This window comes from Nycticebus coucang, chromosome 2 (genome assembly GCF_027406575.1).
Source record: "Nycticebus coucang isolate mNycCou1 chromosome 2, mNycCou1.pri, whole genome shotgun sequence".
NCBI classification, from domain to species: domain Eukaryota; kingdom Metazoa; phylum Chordata; class Mammalia; order Primates; family Lorisidae; genus Nycticebus; species Nycticebus coucang.
The window spans coordinates 100,243,463-100,262,083 of record NC_069781.1 but is presented as its reverse complement, the minus strand read 5'-3'; the positions used below and the strand labels follow the sequence as shown (position 1 = coordinate 100,262,083).

The 18,621-nt window shown below is 39.8% G+C and overlaps 1 protein-coding gene across 2 annotated transcripts in view; it reads left to right on the top strand.

Moving 5' to 3' along the window:
• AOPEP (aminopeptidase O (putative)) overlaps positions 1–18,621 on the top strand; it is a 422,485-nt gene that overhangs the window by 354,813 nt on the left and 49,051 nt on the right. The window lies entirely within an intron of this gene.

Sequence of the window (18,621 nt, the reverse complement as noted above, 5' to 3'; positions counted from 1 at the left end):
ACCCAGCTAGTTAGTGCAATGAGTTAGTAGTAGGTGCTTGGCAAAGGTTAAATTGTCAGGAGATGGACAGAGAAGATAAGATAGGTCATTTTAGGTCATTATACATGGTCTGCTAGTTACCAGGTTGATATTTTTATTATGTGTAATTATTAAATTGATACTGATTTTAACAAGTAAAACCTAACTTTGAGGTTTGGGAGGTAAGTGGCTTGTGTTAGATTCTAAGCGAGAATTCCCCTATTTTCTCATTTCTTAATTGTTCAGTGACATTTATCATGCTTAGCATAGGTGTCTTGTGTGGGTTTGCCCATTTAAAAAATCCTGTATTCCTAGGATGGTGGTCATAATTGTCAGTGGACTCTGCCAGTTCCCAGGCCCCAGCACTGCCCCCGCCGGCAGCTGGCAGTAATAAGTAAGCTGTGCGTGGTTGCAGTCTAATAGGGCTGTGACCCAGTTTGAACTCTGTAATGAGGAAAGAGCAGATTTATTTGCCCCCCCCACACATCTCCCTTCCCCCATGCTCCTTTATTATCTTTAAGAGGAAATGGAATAGCAAAATTCTGCATTCTCATAATGCTAAGGAACTGATGTCAGCTTTCCCACTCTGAAGTCAAGAAAGTAAGGAGCAAAACCGAAACACAGATTTAGCACTTCATAGCTGCCCAGGGCTTCAGCTGTAGGTTCTGTGTGAGTATATGTGTGTTTTTAAATAGTTTTGAGTATAATTTACATACCATAACAATTCACTGATTTTTTTAGTAATTAAGTTATGCATCCATCACCACAATCCAGTTTTAGAACATTTCTGTCATCCCAGAAAAATCCCTGGTACACATTGGTAATCACTCCCTGGTTTCCCTGCGCTCCATCCCTAGGCAACCAGTAACCTATTTTTTTTTATAGACATTTTCTGGACATTTCTTAATAGGATCGTGTAATATGTTGTCTTTTGCATTTGCCTCCTTGCACTTAGCATGTTTTTAAGGTTCATCATGCTATGGTGTATTCCAGTGGTTCCTTTTTATTCCTGAGTACTAGTCCATGATTTGGATATACCGCATTTTGTCTGTCTATTCACCAGTTGATACACATTTAGGTTGTTTTCAGTTTGTTGTCAATAATGCTGCTATAAGACCCACAGCATGTTTTTGCTTGCATATATGTTTCCACTTCTCTTAGGTAGATACCTGGGAGTCATATGGTAAATTTAATAATTTTAGGAAGTGGCAAATTGTTTTCCAAAAAGGGTACACCAAGTTTCTGTTATAGTTGGATAGCTTTTAAGGGCTTTTTATTAAAAACATGCAACTAGCAGTATTTGTATGAGTATGGTCTATTTCCAAAGGCTTCACAAAAGTTAAGCAGGAAGACCATGATCACGTCATTTAATGTGGCAAGGATTACTGCATTTTTCAACACCAAATGGCTAATGTGGCTCATTATTTTTGCTTATTCTAAGATTTGCAGGTATGTTTTATTTTGGCTGTGAACTCATTGAATCAACTTATTTTTCTAAATAAGTCGTACAGTCACTCATGATAGACTGTTCTGGTAAAATCACTCACTCTTCTTTCATATGGGTGAGATTCATGTCTTCTCATTGAGCATGAGCAGAAGCTTGAGCTTGAAACACTTATTGTAGGTCTGTTTGTGTTTGGAGTTTGTGCTTGTCCAAATATTCTAAAGAGGGGCATGTGACCTATCAAAAGGAAAGGGTGAGAGGTATTCCCGTTCACACACAGCACCCAGGTGCCAAGAAATTCATGGGTGGAAAATTTTCTTAGGGTCTATCTGAATAAACTTTAAATGAACACAATTTATATGAATGATTTAGCCGTCAGAGGTACCTTGTCACATGTGGGCAGTTTGGTATAACAAAGAATGGCTCTCAACAGACATGAGCAACTTGATTTCCTCCAGCTCCATAATAGTCAGAGATTTCAGCACTCCTTTGGCAGTGTTGGATAGATCCTCCCAATAGGAAGCTGAGCAAAGAAATTTTAGATTTAAACTTAACCATTCAACATTTGGATTTAACAGACATCTACAGAACATTTCATCGCAACAAAACTGAATACACATTCGTCAGCCCACGGAACATACTCCAAAATCGATCACATCTTAGATCCCAAGTCTAACCTCAGTAAATTTAAAGGAATAGAAATTATTCCATGCATCTTCTCAGACCACCATAGAATAAAAGTTGAACTCAGCAACAACAGGAATCTGCACACTCGTACAAAAACATGGAAGTTAAATGACCTTATGCTGAATGATAGCTGGGTCATAGACGAGATTAAGAAGGAAATTACCACTTTTTTGGAACAAAACAACAATGAAGACATGAATTATCAAAACCTCTGGGATACCACAAAAGCAGTCCTAAGAGGGAAATTTATAGCACTGAAAGCCTTCCTCAAGAGAACAGAAAGAGAGGAAGTTAACAACTTAATGGGATGTCTCAAACAACTGGAAAAGGAAGAACATTACAATCCTAAACCCAGCAGAAGAAAAGAACCAAAATTAGAGCAGAATTAAATGAAATTGAAAACAAAAGGATTATACAACAAATCAACAAAAGTAAGGAAAGATAATGATGATCACTTCATATTTGTTAAGGGTAACACTCAACATAATGAGATTTCAATTATTAATATTTATGCACCCAACCAGAATGTGCCTCAATTTATGAGAGAGACTAACAGACATGAGCAACTTGATTTCCTGCAGCTCCATAATAGTTGGCAAAGAAATTTTAGACTTCAACTTAACCATTCAACATTTGGATTTAACAGATAACTACAGAACATTTCATCCTAACAAAACTGAATACACATTCTTCTCGTCAGCCCACGGAACATACTTCAAAATTGATCACATCTTAGGTCACAAGTCTAACCTCAGTAAATTTAAAAGAATAGAAATTGAGCTGCGCCTGTAGCTCAGAGGGGTAGGGTGTTGGCCCCATATGCTGGAGGTGGTGGGTTCAAACCCAGCCCCAGCCAAAAACTGCAAAAAAAAAAAGAGTAGAAATAATTCCTTGCATCTTCTTGGACCATAATGGAAAAAAGGTTGGACTCAGTAACAACAGGAATCTGCATACTCATACAAAAACATGGAAACTAAATAACTTTATGCTGAATGATAGCTGGGTCACAGATGAGATTAAGAAGGAAATTACCAAATTTTGGGAACAAAACGATAATGAAGACACGAATTATCAGAACCTCTGGGATACCACAAAGGCGGTCCGAAGAGGAAAATTTATAGCACTGCAAGCCTTCCTCAAGAGAAGGGAAAGAGAGGAAATTAACAACTTAATGGGACATCTCAAGCAACTGGAGAAGGAAGAACATTCCAAACCCAAACCCAGCAGAAGAAAAGAAATGACCAAAATTAGAGCAGAATTAAATGAAATTGAAAACAAAAGGATTATACAACAGATCAATAAATCAAAAAGTTGGTTTTTTGAAAAGGTCAGTAAAATATTTAAACCTTTGGCTAACTTAACCAGGAAAAAAAAGAGTAAAATCTCTAATCAATCTGAAATGGTAAAGACAAAATAACAATAGACTCCTCAGAAATTCAAAAAATCATTAATGAATATTAGAAGAAATTTTATTCTCAGAAATATAAAAATCTGAAGGAAATTGACCAATACTTGGAAGAATGCCACCTTCCAAGACTTAGCCAGAATGAAGTGGAAATGTTGAACAGGCCTATATCAAGTTATGAAATAGCATCAACCATACAAATTCTACCTAAAAAGAAAAGCCTGGGACCAAATGGCTTCATGTCAGAATTCTACCAAACCTTTGAAGAGAAACTAGTACCTGTATTACTTAATCTTTTCCAAAATATAGAAAAAGAAGGAATACTACCCAACACATTCTATGAAACAAACATCACCTTGATCCCCAAACCAGGAAAAGACCCAAGAAGAAAAGAAAATTATAGACCAATATAACTAATGAACATTGATGCAAAAATATTCAACAAGATCCTAACTAACAGAATCCAGCAACACATCAAACAAATTATACATCATGACCAAGTGGGTTTTATCCCAGGGTCTCAAGGTTGGTTCAGTATACATAAATCTATAAATATAATTTAGCACATCAACAAATTAAAAAACAAAGGCCATATGGTTCTCTCGATTGATGCAGAAAAAGCTTTTGATAATATCCAGCATCCCTTCAGGGTCAGAACACTTAAGAAAATGGGTGTAGAAGGGACATTTCTTAAACTGATAGAGGCCATCTACAGCAAACCCACAGCCAATATCATATTAAATGGAGTTAAATTGAAATCATTTCCACTCAGATCAGGAACCAGACAAGGCAGCCCATTGTCTCCACTGCTCTTTAACATTGTAATGGAAGTATTAGCCATTGCAATTAGGGAAGAAAAGGCAATCAAGGGTATCCATATAGGGTCAGAAGAGATCAAACTTTTACTTCTCGCAGATGATATGATTGTATATCTGGAAAACACCAGGGAGTCTACTACAAAACTCTTAGAAGTGATTAAGAAATACAGCAGTGTCTCAACATTCATAAATCGGTAGCCTTTATATATACCAACAATAGTCAAGCTGAAAAAACAGTCAAGGACTCTATTCCGTTCACAGTAGTGCCAAAAAAGATGAAATATTTGGGAGTTTATCTAACAAAGGACGTGAAAGATCTCTATAAAGAGAACTATGAAACTCTTAAGAAATAGCTGAAAATGTCAACAAATGGAAAACATACCATGCTCATGGCTGGGAAGAATCAACATTGTTAAAATGTCCATACTACCCAAAGCAATATACAATTTGTGTGTGTGTGTGTGTGTGTTTTTTGGCCAGGGCTGGGTTTGAACCCACCATCTCTGGCATATGGGACCAGCACCCTACTCCTTGAGCCACACACGCCACCCAGCAATATGCAGTTTTTAATGTAATACCTGTTAAAGCTCCACTGTCATACTTTAAAGATCTCGAAAAAATACTTTGTTTTATACGGAATCAGAAAAAAAAACTCAAATAGCCAAGACATTACTTGGAAATAAAAACAAAGCAGGAGGAATCATGCTACCAGACCTCAGACTATACTATAAATCAATAGGGATCAAAACAGCATGGTACTGGCACAAAAACAGAGAGGTAGATGTATGGAACAGAATAGAGAACCAAGAGATGAACCCAGCTACTTAGCGTTATTTGATCTTTGACAAGCCAATTAAAAACAATCAGTGGGGAAAAGATTCCCTATTTAACAAATGGTGCTGGGTGAACTGGCTGGCGACCTGTAGAAGACTGAAACTGGACCCACACCTTTCACCATTAACTAAGATAGACTCTCACTGGATTAAAGATTTAAACTTAAGACATGAAACTATAAAAATACTAGAAGAATATGCAGGGAAAACTTTTGAAGAAATGGGTCTGGGTGAGTATTTTATGAGGAGGACCCCCTGGGCAATTGAAGCAGCATCAAAAATACACTACTAGGACCTGATCAAACCAAAAAGCTTCTGCACAGCCAAGAACACAGTAAGTAAAGCAAGCAAACAGCCCTCAGAATGGGAGAAGATACTCGCAGGTTATATCTTCGACCAAGGTTTAATAACCAGAATCCACAGAGAACTCATACATATTAGCAAGAAAAGAACAAGCGATCTCATCTCAGGCTGGACAAGGGATTTGAAGAGAAACTTCTCTGAAGAAGATAGGCGCATGGCCTACAAACATATGAAAAAAATGCTCATCGTCCTTAATCAGAGAAATGCAAATCAAAACTACTTTGAGATATCATCTAACTCCAGTAAGGGAACGCTTCTACACTGCTGGTGGGAATCCAAACTAATATGTTCCTTTTGGAAAGATGTTTGGAGAACACTTAGAGATCTAAAAATAAACCTGCCATTTGATCCTACAATTCCTCTACTACCCCGTTTCCCTGAAAATAAGACCTACTTACAGGAAAGATAAGATGTTCCCTGAAAATAAGACCTAGTGCATCTTTGGGAGCACACCTTAAAATAAGACACTGTCTTCTTTTCGGGAAAATGGGGTAGGTATATACCCAAAAGACCAAAAATCACATTATAACAAAGATACTTGTACCAGAATGTTTATTGCAGCCTAATTCATAATTGCTAAGTCATGGAAGAAGCCCAAGTGCCCATTAACCCATGAATGGATTAATAAATTGTGGTATATGTACACCATGGAATATTATGCAGCCATAAAGAAAGATGAAGATTTTACCTCTTTCATGTTTACATGGATGGAGCTGGAACATATTCTTCTTAGCAAAGTATCTCAAGAATGGAAGAAAAAGTATCCAATGTATTCAGCCCTACTATGAAACTAATTTATAGCTTTCATATGAAAGCTATAACCCAATTATAACCTAAGAATATGGGGAAGGGGGGCAGAGTGATGGCAATTGGTGGGACCACACCTACTGTGCATCTTACAAGGGTACATGTGAAACTTACTAAATGTAGAATATAAATGTCTTAACACAATACCTAAGAAAATGCCAGGAAGGCTATGTTAACTGGTGTGATGAAAATATGTCAAATGGTGTATAAAACCAGTGTATGGTGCCCCATGATTACATTAATGTACACCGCTATGATTTAATTAAAAAATATATAAATTCAGAAGGGAAAAAATACACATACGGTAATGAAACAATAAAAATAATTGTTATAGGCCAAAAATCAAAACAAGAATTGCTCTCATGGGGAAGGATACCCCCCACAGCAGCAGTGTAGGCAGCACAGCGACTGGGAGGTACTCCTGGCCTCACTGGGCAGAGTCCAGAAGCACTGTGCCTGCCATGCAGGGAATTAATACCATCTCCCACAATTTTCAGGTGCCTGTTACAGAGTCGTACAGGTGAAAATTTTGGGATATGATATTTGGTCTTAGATCCCAGCTCTTCTGTGTGTATGTTTTTAATATTTACTGAGGTTTCTAGGAATGTCACTGCCAGGGTAAATCTGGAAAGATTGTATTTTCTTAATTTTTTTCAAGCATTACTTGTCATTTTCAGAAAGTCTTGTTTGCAGTAGGAATGCTTTTGCAGTGTCTGAGTAACCTGCATTAGCAGCTGTGTGTTCGCAGGGAGGCTCTGGCCTCCCATTGTTTCACTGTTGTGTCTCGTAGTATACCCAGACATCAGCTTGTTAATACTGAAATTCAGATTAATGCATTGTAACCCACATTCTTCGTTTTCCTTTCCATTGTAGATGGGATGTTGTATTAGAGTTTTCACACCCAGTTATGTGTGTTAGATATGTATGTGTTAAAATTTCATTTTAAGATAGTTTTTTTTGGGGGGGATGGGGACAGAGTCTGTCACTCTGTCACCCTGGGTAGAGTGCAGTGACATCATAAGTCACAACAATCTCAAACTCTGACTCAAGCAGTCCTCCTTTCTCGGTAACTGGGACTATAGGCGCTCACTACAACACCTAGCTAGTTTTTCTATTTTTAGTAGAGACAAGGTCTTGCTTTGCTCAGGTTGGTCTCAAACTCCTGAGCTTAAGTGATCCTCTCACCTCAGCCTTCCAGAGTGCTAGAATTACAGGCATGAGCCACCACACCTGGCCTTAGGAGAGTTTTTAAAGTGCAATGTAATACTCTTTCTGATACTGTGAAAGCCATTGGTCTGCACTACTGAAATACTAGTGTGTATGGGATGAGGCAGCGGCTTTGGGGGCTGCAGGTGGAGCAATGCTTTCAGGCAGCTATGTGGGAAGGGTGCTGCGTGACATTGAGTTGTCCTCATTTCCTGTAAGCTGATTCTCTGATGGGATCTGTCGAGTTCTCTGGGATTTGGTCATCTGTGTGATACCTTTACCAACTTGGAATTGTCTCTGTCATTAGGCACTCTTATAATTGGGAGATGGGAGGGTGTCAAGAAACCAGCTGCACATTTCTGAGAAGAGATGAGTTTGCAGAGGATGTCAGGCCTCGTGGGGACGTGACCACATTCCTGAGGGCATTGTATAGATGCAGACGTTAAACCATTCACCAGTCTGAATTCTCCTGGCCTCTGCCCTTTTGTCTGTGGTGTTACTGATGTTACTGATGCAGAACCGTGCTCCGCTACAGTGGTGTGGCCCTTCCCAAAGCCTGTGTTTTCTCAGCAGGCTAAAGTTACTGAGCACCCTCAAGTGCAAGTGCCCTTTCTTGTTGTGTGCTGCATGTCACCCTCCAGGGCTCTAAGACACCTGCCGTCCATTTGATGCCATGCCCGTCACTCCTTCACCCCTGCAGTTGGAAAGACATCGTGTTTTACAAGCTCTTGGTGATTTCAGCACTGGTCAAAGTCTGTGGATTTTCTAGTAATAATCATTGTCCTCCTTTCTTATTGATATTTTGAGCATTTCAGTGTTTTAAAAGCATTATATTCAATGTATTTGGGGGGATATGGTAACAAGAGAAATGTTGATTTTAGCCATATTACGGAGGATCCTGAGAAAGATTTACTCAAGGGTAGGAGGTTGAAATTCATTTTTTTTTTTTTTGTAGAGACAGAGTTTCACTTTATGGCCCTCGGTAGAGTGCTGTGGCATCACACAGCTCACAGCAACCTCCAGCTCCTGGGCTTAAGCGATTCTCTTGTCTCAGCCTCCCGAGCAGCTGGGACCACAGGCGCCCGCCACAACGCCCAGCTATTTTTTGGTTTGCAGTTCAGCCGGGGCCGGGTTTGAACCCGCCACCCTCGGTATATGGGGCCGGCGCCCTACCGACTGAGCCACAGGCGCCGCCCGAAATTCATTTTAATTTATATAATAACCAAGCCCACTGTTCACATGAAAACTTGTATTTCCACTAAGTTTTTGCCTTTAAGAGTCCCTTGGTAAAATCCAAGTGACACTGCAAAGTACCTTCTCTTTTCTAATGCTTGTCCTGGGAGGCATGGGTGACATTGGTTATAATCCCAACATGACAATCCAGGGGCTCTGTGGGATTCTAGTGCATGGTCCTTAAATTGTTGAATTCTAGATTCACCTACTGAATTGACTATCGCAGCCATGGTCTGTTTCTGGTCTGTGCATAATGTAAGCTTTGTTTTCTGGTGGGGTACCTTTCCTGTACTTTTGTTTTAGTTAGGCATATTTAGCTTCTAGTTTCAAACAGATCAACTCAAGCAATTTAATTTTTTTTTTCAGATTATTAAAGTCATACCATTTATTAGAAAAAATTTAGAAAATACAGGAAGGTATAAAGAAGAAATTTTAAAATTACTGATAATCCAGTCACCCAGAGAGCTCCCTACTCTTAATGTTTTGGTGTTTGCCCTTTCAATCTTTTAGGGGAAACAGTAATTGAAAAATAATGGGAGAGTGTTTTGTATTTGTGATTTCAAAGGTGGTTAATTCAGGCTAATTTTTATTTTTTTAATTAGTTGAATTCATTTATTTTGAAATTCTGATTTTTTGGAAAGATCTGTTCATGTATTTCATAAAAAGTAACTAGACTGACCGTGAATATGGAATTTAGCATTTGGCTGCAGCTGTAGTTCTGGGGATGTGTATACCTGGACTAAATCCATTTCGTAACTGGAGTCCTGGAGCAGCCTTCTTTCTGTGAACACAGAGCAGCAGTCTGAGATTGTGAGCAGATCTTGCAGGATTGGGAGGGGAGGGGTGAGTGGATTCCTTTTACCTTTGCCTTTCTGTATGTGACCATTGATATCCAGAGTGGCAGCAGCTGTCCTGTGTTTCCTCTCCTGTGAGCATGAATCAAAATTCTGACATGCATTTCAGAATCTGAGGGGACACCAGCAGCTCACCCCCGTGACTTGTGTATTTAGTTTATAGTATTTTAGTTTCCACAATGTGAAAATTATGGAAGATGAGCCTCTCTGTTCAGCAATTAACTATGGGGCTATTTCTGGTCTACTTCAAGAGTTACACTGAAATTGATACTCCCAACTTATTTCTAAGAAATATGCAGTTATGCTCCATCTCTTGCTTTCTGGCTTTTATTAAAATGCAAATAATCTTCACTTCAAAGTATCATAATAGAATCCCGAAAGAAGTATAACTGATACTTTGCGTCTTCTCTTATATTTCTATTTTATCATCAGGCCTGGTTGGTTTTTCTGACCATCTGGCTCTCCAAGTTGGTGAAAACCCCTTCTGGCTAGGCTCGATCCCAGCTAGTGGCAAGTCAGGTGTTCACAGGCAGTATGCTATTGTGTCCTGGGATGTGCAGGCACCACCCCTTGCTCTCCTCAAGTCAGGCTGTGGTAGTGGTACCAGCACAAAACACAGGTGAACTACAACTCTTACAACTCTGTGTAGGTGAAGATCATTGATTATTTTGTCTGTTAATAGATTTCTCTGCATTTACCTGTGTGTACTTAGTGAAATGAAGTCAGTGCATCTGCCTTTGTTCTTCATGCATTTGCTCTTTTTAGTTTAAAGAATGTCATGGAACTTAAGTAGGCTGTCTTCTCTCCCAGACATCTAGTCACAGAACACTCTCTGGTTGGGTGTTCCTCATGTGTGCCCAGAAAGGCCAGAACACAGTGTCACCAGTTTTTTTCATAAAAACTGATACCCAGTTGAAATGTCACCATCATGGTGGCTCTGTGTGATGTGCTGGCAGGAGCCAGTGCTGCACACCTACACAGATCAGAGGGTATTGTGTTTCACCACACAGGACCGGCCAAAGCTCACCTGTGCACCTTAGATCCTGTCAAGACCCACTCCCCAGAGGGTCGGGTAATTAAACATAAGTGTCCTGAGCTATTGCTGGATCATGCCATTTCATGCTTCTTTTTGGAAATATATTCCATTTCAAACAAGTGAACAGTATTTGCTCTCCCATCATTTGACTTACCCCAGATATCTGGAGGATTATCCTGTTTGTGGACTGAGCACAAGTGACGGGCTTTGATGTAGCAGAGCCCCTGCCCTCTCAGTTGATTACGTGTGTTTCTGCTAAAGATGCATTTTCCAGTACTTAACGGGGAGGCATGAGTAAGTTGTTTAGTCCCTGTAGCTTTTTGTACTTTGTGGTCTCTCTCATGTTGTGACATTAACCAAAGCCTGGAGAGGGGCACGATCAGAAGGCGCATGTCCCAGGAAACCAGACTGACTGTGGGTTCAGAACCCTCCAGCATGACTTGGAGTGGGACCTGGAAACACACTTTGTCTTGCATGGCTCCCCACTGCCCCTGACCACCTACAGCCAGCTGCGTCTGGTAGTGTACCCTTCATTTTTAGGTCATCTGCCATCTCGAGTTGAAGGGGCATCTCCTGACTAGAGAGGTGCTAGGTGCTGGGGTGGTAGGGCTGGGCAGATGTTCCACACATGCAGGGGCCTGTTCTGGGCCAGGCAGACTCAGACCTTGCATGGCCATCAGAAAGCCTGTCCCTTAAGGCCCAGAGTAGGGCTTCCACTGGGCAGGGAAACGAGGCGGGTACTGTAGTGCTGTTTCCTAAACGTGCCTTTCACGTGTCATCTCCATTAAACAAATTCTGCCATTCAGAGTGTTACTGAAACAAAAGTCCCTGGGTGAAATCTGGAAATGTTTTCCTCTGTTCTGTGGTGGGCTCATGAAAGGTGGTGATGTTCACTGCCAGAGGGTCCCTCACCTTAGATGTCCAGTGGGACTAGTTGGAGAATTTTTCTCCTGAAGACCTGATGTTCTTCCAGGCTACTCTGCTCTGTAGTTCACTCCTAAGCACAAGACTTCACTTTGCACATTTCAGTTATAACAGAGACAGTTTTGTATCAAATTAAATAGTAGGTGTTTAGGATAAGTAAGCAGACCCAAAGCAAATAGGTAAATACACAGCTGAATAAAGTCAGGGCCTGGTAATTTGTAGCTGTTCTCACTTCAGTGCTTTTATTTTATGAAAAAAGTCTTATCACTGATTTTCTAGGATATGCAGCCCTGAAAACCTCCCAGAGGTGTTTACTGACTAGGAGTGTGTATGTGTTCACGTGCATGTGCGTGTGGCGGGGGTAAGGATTTTCCTAATACTGTGCCAAGTGCTTAGAATACTAGCATTCTTTTGAAATGGCTGTTTGTAGGGTACCCACGTACCTTCCAGTGAGACTTCTGCTGGAAACAGTGCACTTGGAGGCACACCTGACGTGGTTGAGGGAAGGTGCCTGCAACTTCAGCCGACACAGATAGCGAAGGATAGTTCTGCTGCTGCGTGCTGTTCATCTTGGAGGAGCAATTTACTACGAGGCTGTGGAGTCCAGAGATCGGCAAAGTTGAAACATAAGCCTAGTGTGTCTTCATTTTGCCCCTTCTTCTTTTACCTTTGGTCCTCTTTCTGGTGCTGGTCTCTCTCCCCACTGTCCATTCAGGTGCCCAGCATGTCTCTCCATTCTCATCCCCAACACCTCACAGGATGACACCTTCCTTCCAGCAAAACGTGCTCATCCAGTTTCTCTCTCCTTCCTCTCTGTAATGTTTCTCTACCTTTCCTCGATAGGCAGTATGGTAAGCCAGTAGAATTGGTAGGCTTAAGTGTATGTGGTCCTCTCTGCATCAACAGTGATTTTTCCTGTTAGGAGAGGTTCTCTCGGAAGGTACAGTTCCATAAAGTTTCCCTCTTCTTCAATACGAAATAGTGGTTAATTGTATGACATTATAATCAATAATAACTTCATCCTACTTAATATACCTTTCACCAAGAAGATCATGTGGGGAATTTTGATATTTCAAAATACAAGCTTTAGTATTTATTTTGTGACATTACAGATAAAGGAGTAGAGGATGAAATACCTTATGAATCATACTGTACACCTAAAAGTTAAATGCTCAAAATTCCATGTGAGCTGTTAAATTTGGAGATGCTTTAAGTAGAAATTTACAGTATCAAATTACATTATTTGCTTAACCTAGTAGGGATTTTAAAATCTCATTTCTTGGTTTCTGTCTTGCTTTGCTGTTAGCTCAGTGAAACCATTGAGGATGAGAGAATTGCTCTTCAAATGACATGCGGAGGACATGTTCAAAATTCCATATGTGAGCTGTTAAATTTGGAGATGCTTTAAGTAGAAATTTACAGTATCAAATTACATTATTTGCTTAACCTAGTAGGGATTTTAAAATCTCATTTCTTGGTTTCTGTCTTGCTTTGCTGTTAGCTCAGTGAAACCATTGAGGATGAGAGAATTGCTCTTCAAATGACATGCGGAGGACATGTTCTTGTTTTGTCTTCTATTAGAAGTTTAGTTCTGAGCCCCGACATTCATCTTGTTTTTGTTCTCCAGGGTATATATTTGAAAATAAGGGAGTTTTCAGTTATATTTGAAACATAATCATACTTTTATTTCTTGTTTGAAGTCAAGATGTAGGTAGCAATTGTTTCAATTTTCTTTTTATTATACTTTTTGATAATAGCTTGGACAGGTGTCTTTATAAAGGAGAGCCTTGGTGAGGTGCAGTGGTTCTTGCCTGTAATTCTAGCACTCTGTGAGGCTCAGCTGGGAGGATTGCTTGAAGTCAGGAGTTCAAGACAGGCAAGAGGGGACCCTGTCTCTACTAAAAACAGAAAAAATTACCCAGGTGTGGTAGCTTGCTCGTGTAATCCCAGCTGCTTAGGCTGAGGCAGGAGGATCACTTGAGCCTAGAAGTTTGAGGTTACAGTAAGCTATGGTTGTGCCACTGCACTCCAGCCTGGGTGACAGAGTGAGACCCTGTCTCAAAAAGAAAAAGGCGGGAGGGAAAAATAGATCCAGAGATACTTTCCCACCATTTTTTCCTTCCTTGCAATAATATCCTTGATAGGATATTATCAAGAGATACCAAAGAACATACCAAATTGGTAAGTGCATATTGAGTTCTGACACAGGTTGTTCAGATGAATTTGAGACCATGCTTCTTACGATTTGAGAATTATAAATGGGGCAGGAATGGCATGAGGACTGAGGTTGAAACAGTTTGATAGTAAAGGTGATACATTATTATACCTCCACTGGGATATTAATAATTTTTCTCTTCAATCAGATGCTGTGGCTTATGAGGTCTCATTTGGTGCATCAGTTTTTATGTGTGGGAAAGATACCTGTGGAAGACATAAATATCAAGTATTTAATGGGGAAAGGTTTGAATGGTTATGCTTTTATTTCTAAACAGCTGACAGCCTTAGATTTGAAATGGACTGCACTGGAATAAGGCAGATAGTTTGTGTTTGTATTTTGAGAGACAGGGTCTCACTGTGTTGCCCATGCTGGAGTGCATTGATGTGATCATAGTTCACTGTAGCCTGGAATTCCTGGGCTCAAATGATCCTCCTGTTCTAGCCTCCCAAGTAGCTGTGACCACAGACATGTGTTACCTTACCCAGCTATTTTGGGGTGAAAGCGTACTGGTACTGACAGGGTCTTACTGTGTTTCCCAGGCGGGCCTTGAACTCCTGAGCTCAAGCAATCCTCCTACCTCAGCCTTCTAATGCTCTGGGATCACAGGCACGAGTGTTTTCATGCTAAGAGTTCAGAGTTACATACAGCAGGCTTGGCTATGATTCTCTGTAATGGCTGTATTGATTGATTGACAGGATTCTGGTTTTATTATGATCCTAGTAGAGAAGTGAGAAGACATCATCTACACCTAGCATTTCATTTAATACTTTGGAAAAAAACATTTTTTGTACTGATTTCACACTAGTTTTCAGCTGAAACTGAATATTAATTGTTGTCATATTTGAAAAATCTGCATTGTTTAGAGCAGTCAAACTAGACTTAACAGTTTGCCTCAAGTTCAGGACTAGTTGGAGTATCTTGAAGATTTAAACATAGATATCTAAGGTGGGTAGTAAATCTCTAAAAAATTTCCTTTCTATTAGTGATTTGCTGGGTTTTTTTATTATTATAACTATTATTAATTTGTCTGATAGCAGATTCAGGTAATTTTTTTAAAGAAATTGTTGCATGGCCTACCTTGTCAGTGAAAGCAGGCACACACACACACAGACCCCCATCCCCCCACCCATAGCCTCCCCCCATCAGTTCTCTCAGACTCATGCTTTCAGATGCTTTACCCAGAAAATGGTCTGAGAGTGATGATTGTAGATGCCAGGGAGAGTTCCTATGACAGTGGTCACTCTGTAGTTTCTTGAATATAAGGAATTATACTGATATTAGTGTTTTAAACCTCCCTAGGTTGCTGCTGTTCGGTGATTAAGATAGCATTAAGAATTTTGGCACGTTTAAAGGTTCCTTTATAGGGATGTACATGTGATCTTCTGTAATCACATTTTCTCTAAGCCTAAGCTGGAAGGCAGTTGGAATCTTCCACTGACCTTGCTTGCTTTTCTGAGATTTTACCACTGATTTCTCAGAAGCAAATTAAGAACATTCAGTTATTTGAAAACGTGAATTCTTGTACTTAATTAAGATGGAATTTCTCTGGTAGGTAGGTCCTTTTTACTTTTAAATCTTTGCCTATGGAAAAAAATTCCAAATTTTAAATAAATTCCTAAAAGTGGCTTTTCTTAAAATGACAAGAATTATAGTGGGAATAGGAAAGATCTTTCATCCCTTTTAAAAAGTCTTTTTACTTCCTAATTATCTTCACTATTTGCCAGAAAGTAAAATATGTATTTACTTGCTCTCAGAAACAAAAGAGTAGCATTTCATTGGTTTCAGCAAATGTCAGAATGGTTGGGTTTTGTTTTCTGTTTGCTTTTTTCTTGTTGTTGTTTTTTAATGGAGTGAAAAGTATAGTTTGTTCCAGATGTAGCCAGGGACAGCATAACTGGAAGATGGAAGGAGGGCTGTTGCCTTGAAGTCACCTTGGGAAGACCAGGTGGCCTTCGAGCCCTTTTACTGTGTTAGTCTTCCAGCCTGGCCACACGTTCGCCTTGCAGTAAGTGGCCCGTGTGTCATCTTTTGAAGATGTGATTGTCAGGAGATCTGTGTTCACTGCATTCTGATAGATCATGCGTTCCAAATGTGCCACTTGCAGAAAGTGGTAACATCTCTTTAAACTTTTTGCATGACACAGATAAGTTGCTGTTACCTGTGCTAATTTTAACATCATAAATGTATGAAGCACCTTCAGGCTAAGAGTGGACATGAAAATTTTAGTGGACCCATAGGGAGTTTAACACTTTTTTTGATAAAACCTCAGAATAATATTGTTAGTTGGTTTTAAATAAATGTTTTGTGAAGTTTCAGAAATAATATATATTTTGCTTTACCTTTTAGTCTTTATTGTGATTTTTAAAGGAAGGGGATTTGTTTTTAGAATCCTTTAACCATTGTATCTTAAGAATTCTTTCTTAGTTATCCTTTATTTAACCGGAAAACTTATTAGAGTTCCTTGATAGAAAATGATAGGCTATGCAAATAATCATGAAAAATATTTTTGTCCTTGGCATCTAAAAGTCATTGCCAAAAGTATTGCCACATTCTATTCAGTTAAAGAGGGTGTGTAAGCGGGTGTGTACAGTTTTATTGTTTGAGATTATGGTGTACTAGCACAGTGTCTTAGACACCAAAGCTCGATGGAGTTAGGTGTTTTCCAGGAAATTTAACTGGGATTTTTCCCCTAAGATATTCACATTTCTTTCCACCCCTAATTTTGTGGAGTAAACAAAACCTTTGTTGCGGGTACAGTTTCTTCTAAGAGATTGCTGAAGGACCGGGGAGAGAACATTGTAGGAGTAGGAAAGGGTTCCCTTTGCACAACTGAAAAGGAAAGCCCTGGAGTCCTACCCCTTCCTCTGCAGCACAGGGGCCTTCCCCTGCTCCCAAAGAACTTCAGCAGCAGTAGCTGTTCCAGCAAGCCAAGGGTTTGTCTGGCTTCCCTTCCTCATTTGCAGAGATCTTGACCAGCTTTCTGTGTTGAGCTCCTCTTGACCAAACGGATAACGTGTTGGAGGATGATGGCACCTCAGATGCATACAAGATGTGTGGAGCTCTTTAGATGAAACTTGTACAGTGTGGGGAGTGCTTTAGTGTAAGGAAACTTCCAACCCATCTCTCTCTCCATGCTCCATGCAGGCAGGTTCTCAGCCACTTAGGCTTGTATGTCCCACATCAAGTTTTTATATACTTTCCTGATGCAAGAGAAGAACTTGAAAGTTCCCTGAAGGAAAAAGTACTGTCAAGTCGGATGAAAAAAAAAAAAAATGATTTCTTTCCAGTTATACTGAAAGTAATAGCATAACTAAACCACATTCCCCAGAAAACTAGATACCATCAAACTTGAAAGACAGAGTAGATAGGAATGAGCCCTGCCCAGACCATAGTTGGGGAAACATGCTGCTTTCCAGCAGCTGCTATTTAGCGTGCACTGGGCTGTGAATTTTTCTGCACTTTGGTTTCTAGGCAACATGCGGAAATTTTAAATCTGGATATAAACACACACACCCCAAACTGAATAAAATGATAAAAAACCTAATGACATATACCCCTCTATGCCACAGCCCTCGGTAACTATAGCAAACAAATCCAGGCCACTGCCTGGCTATGTAGACATTCTGGTAGTTCAGCCTAGGAAATGAAGACAGCACAGCCATACATGACTCATTTGTCGCAAAATGATTAATACTTCTACAGTGTAAGCACATGTGTGCTCTGCCTCTAAGGTCCCCTTGCATCTCCTCAAGGGACGGATTTTATTGTTGAGGGAGATTTGTTTTTCCTATTAATTAGTCCTACATTAAGATTCTTAGAAGTTTCACATCTTGTTATTGCCAGCAGCAAGCTCAGTCTGTGAAAGGGTTACTAGATGATTTCCTGGATATTAGCTTTATTAGTCGTCCCCACTCATCTTTTCCTGTAGAAGCTCTTAGAACTCATTACATTTCATTAAGTCCAAGTTATTTCTTGGTGGGCAGGTCTGACCCAAAGGGTATTCATCAGCGCTGAGATGATAGGAGCTATTAGGGAATGTGGCTTAATATTTCTGGGGGAGGTTTGGACTTGAAGATAACCCTGATGAGTTTATAGATGAGGCAGTTTTAGTAGATTGCTAGTAAGTAAATTCGGCAATCTACAAAACAGACCATGCATTGTTTAGGTTCATGTGGAAAACTGACGAGCTCTAGGTTTGAAAACAAGGGTTATGTAGACCTTCTGGGTGGCAGAAGTCAAATGCATCGCATGTGGGTGTGTGTTACTAGCATATGGAGGAAGGGTCAGCACGGTCAGCCAGCCCCCTATGTGTGCTGTTGGAGTATGCATTTTGAGCAACATGGAAAGGGAATAGTCCGAATAAAAATAATACTTAGGAATGAAAAAGAAGACTCATGGGAGGAGTTTAAAAAATTTGATTTGTTCAGCCTAGAATAGCAATATTGAGAACTCTAAGGTTTAGCTGGCCCAGTATGAGCAGTTAGCCCAAAGTCCTAACCCTTGTGTCCACAGCTTAGACACTTTGGAGCAATGAGGAAGGCAGACATCTGGCTGTTCTTAGATTTATTCCTGTATTCAGAGGAGGGATTCACAAGTTACTGTTTTTCACAATACAGAAATTAGTGACTTAAATTACATTGGCACATTTAAGGTTACTGCAAATAATAAATACACTAAAAATCAATAACAAATTCACTGTTACTAATAGAGACCACTAATAAGTTCATGTTTTTACACATTTGTCTTCAGTGCTAATTATTTGTGGCTTCAGTGAA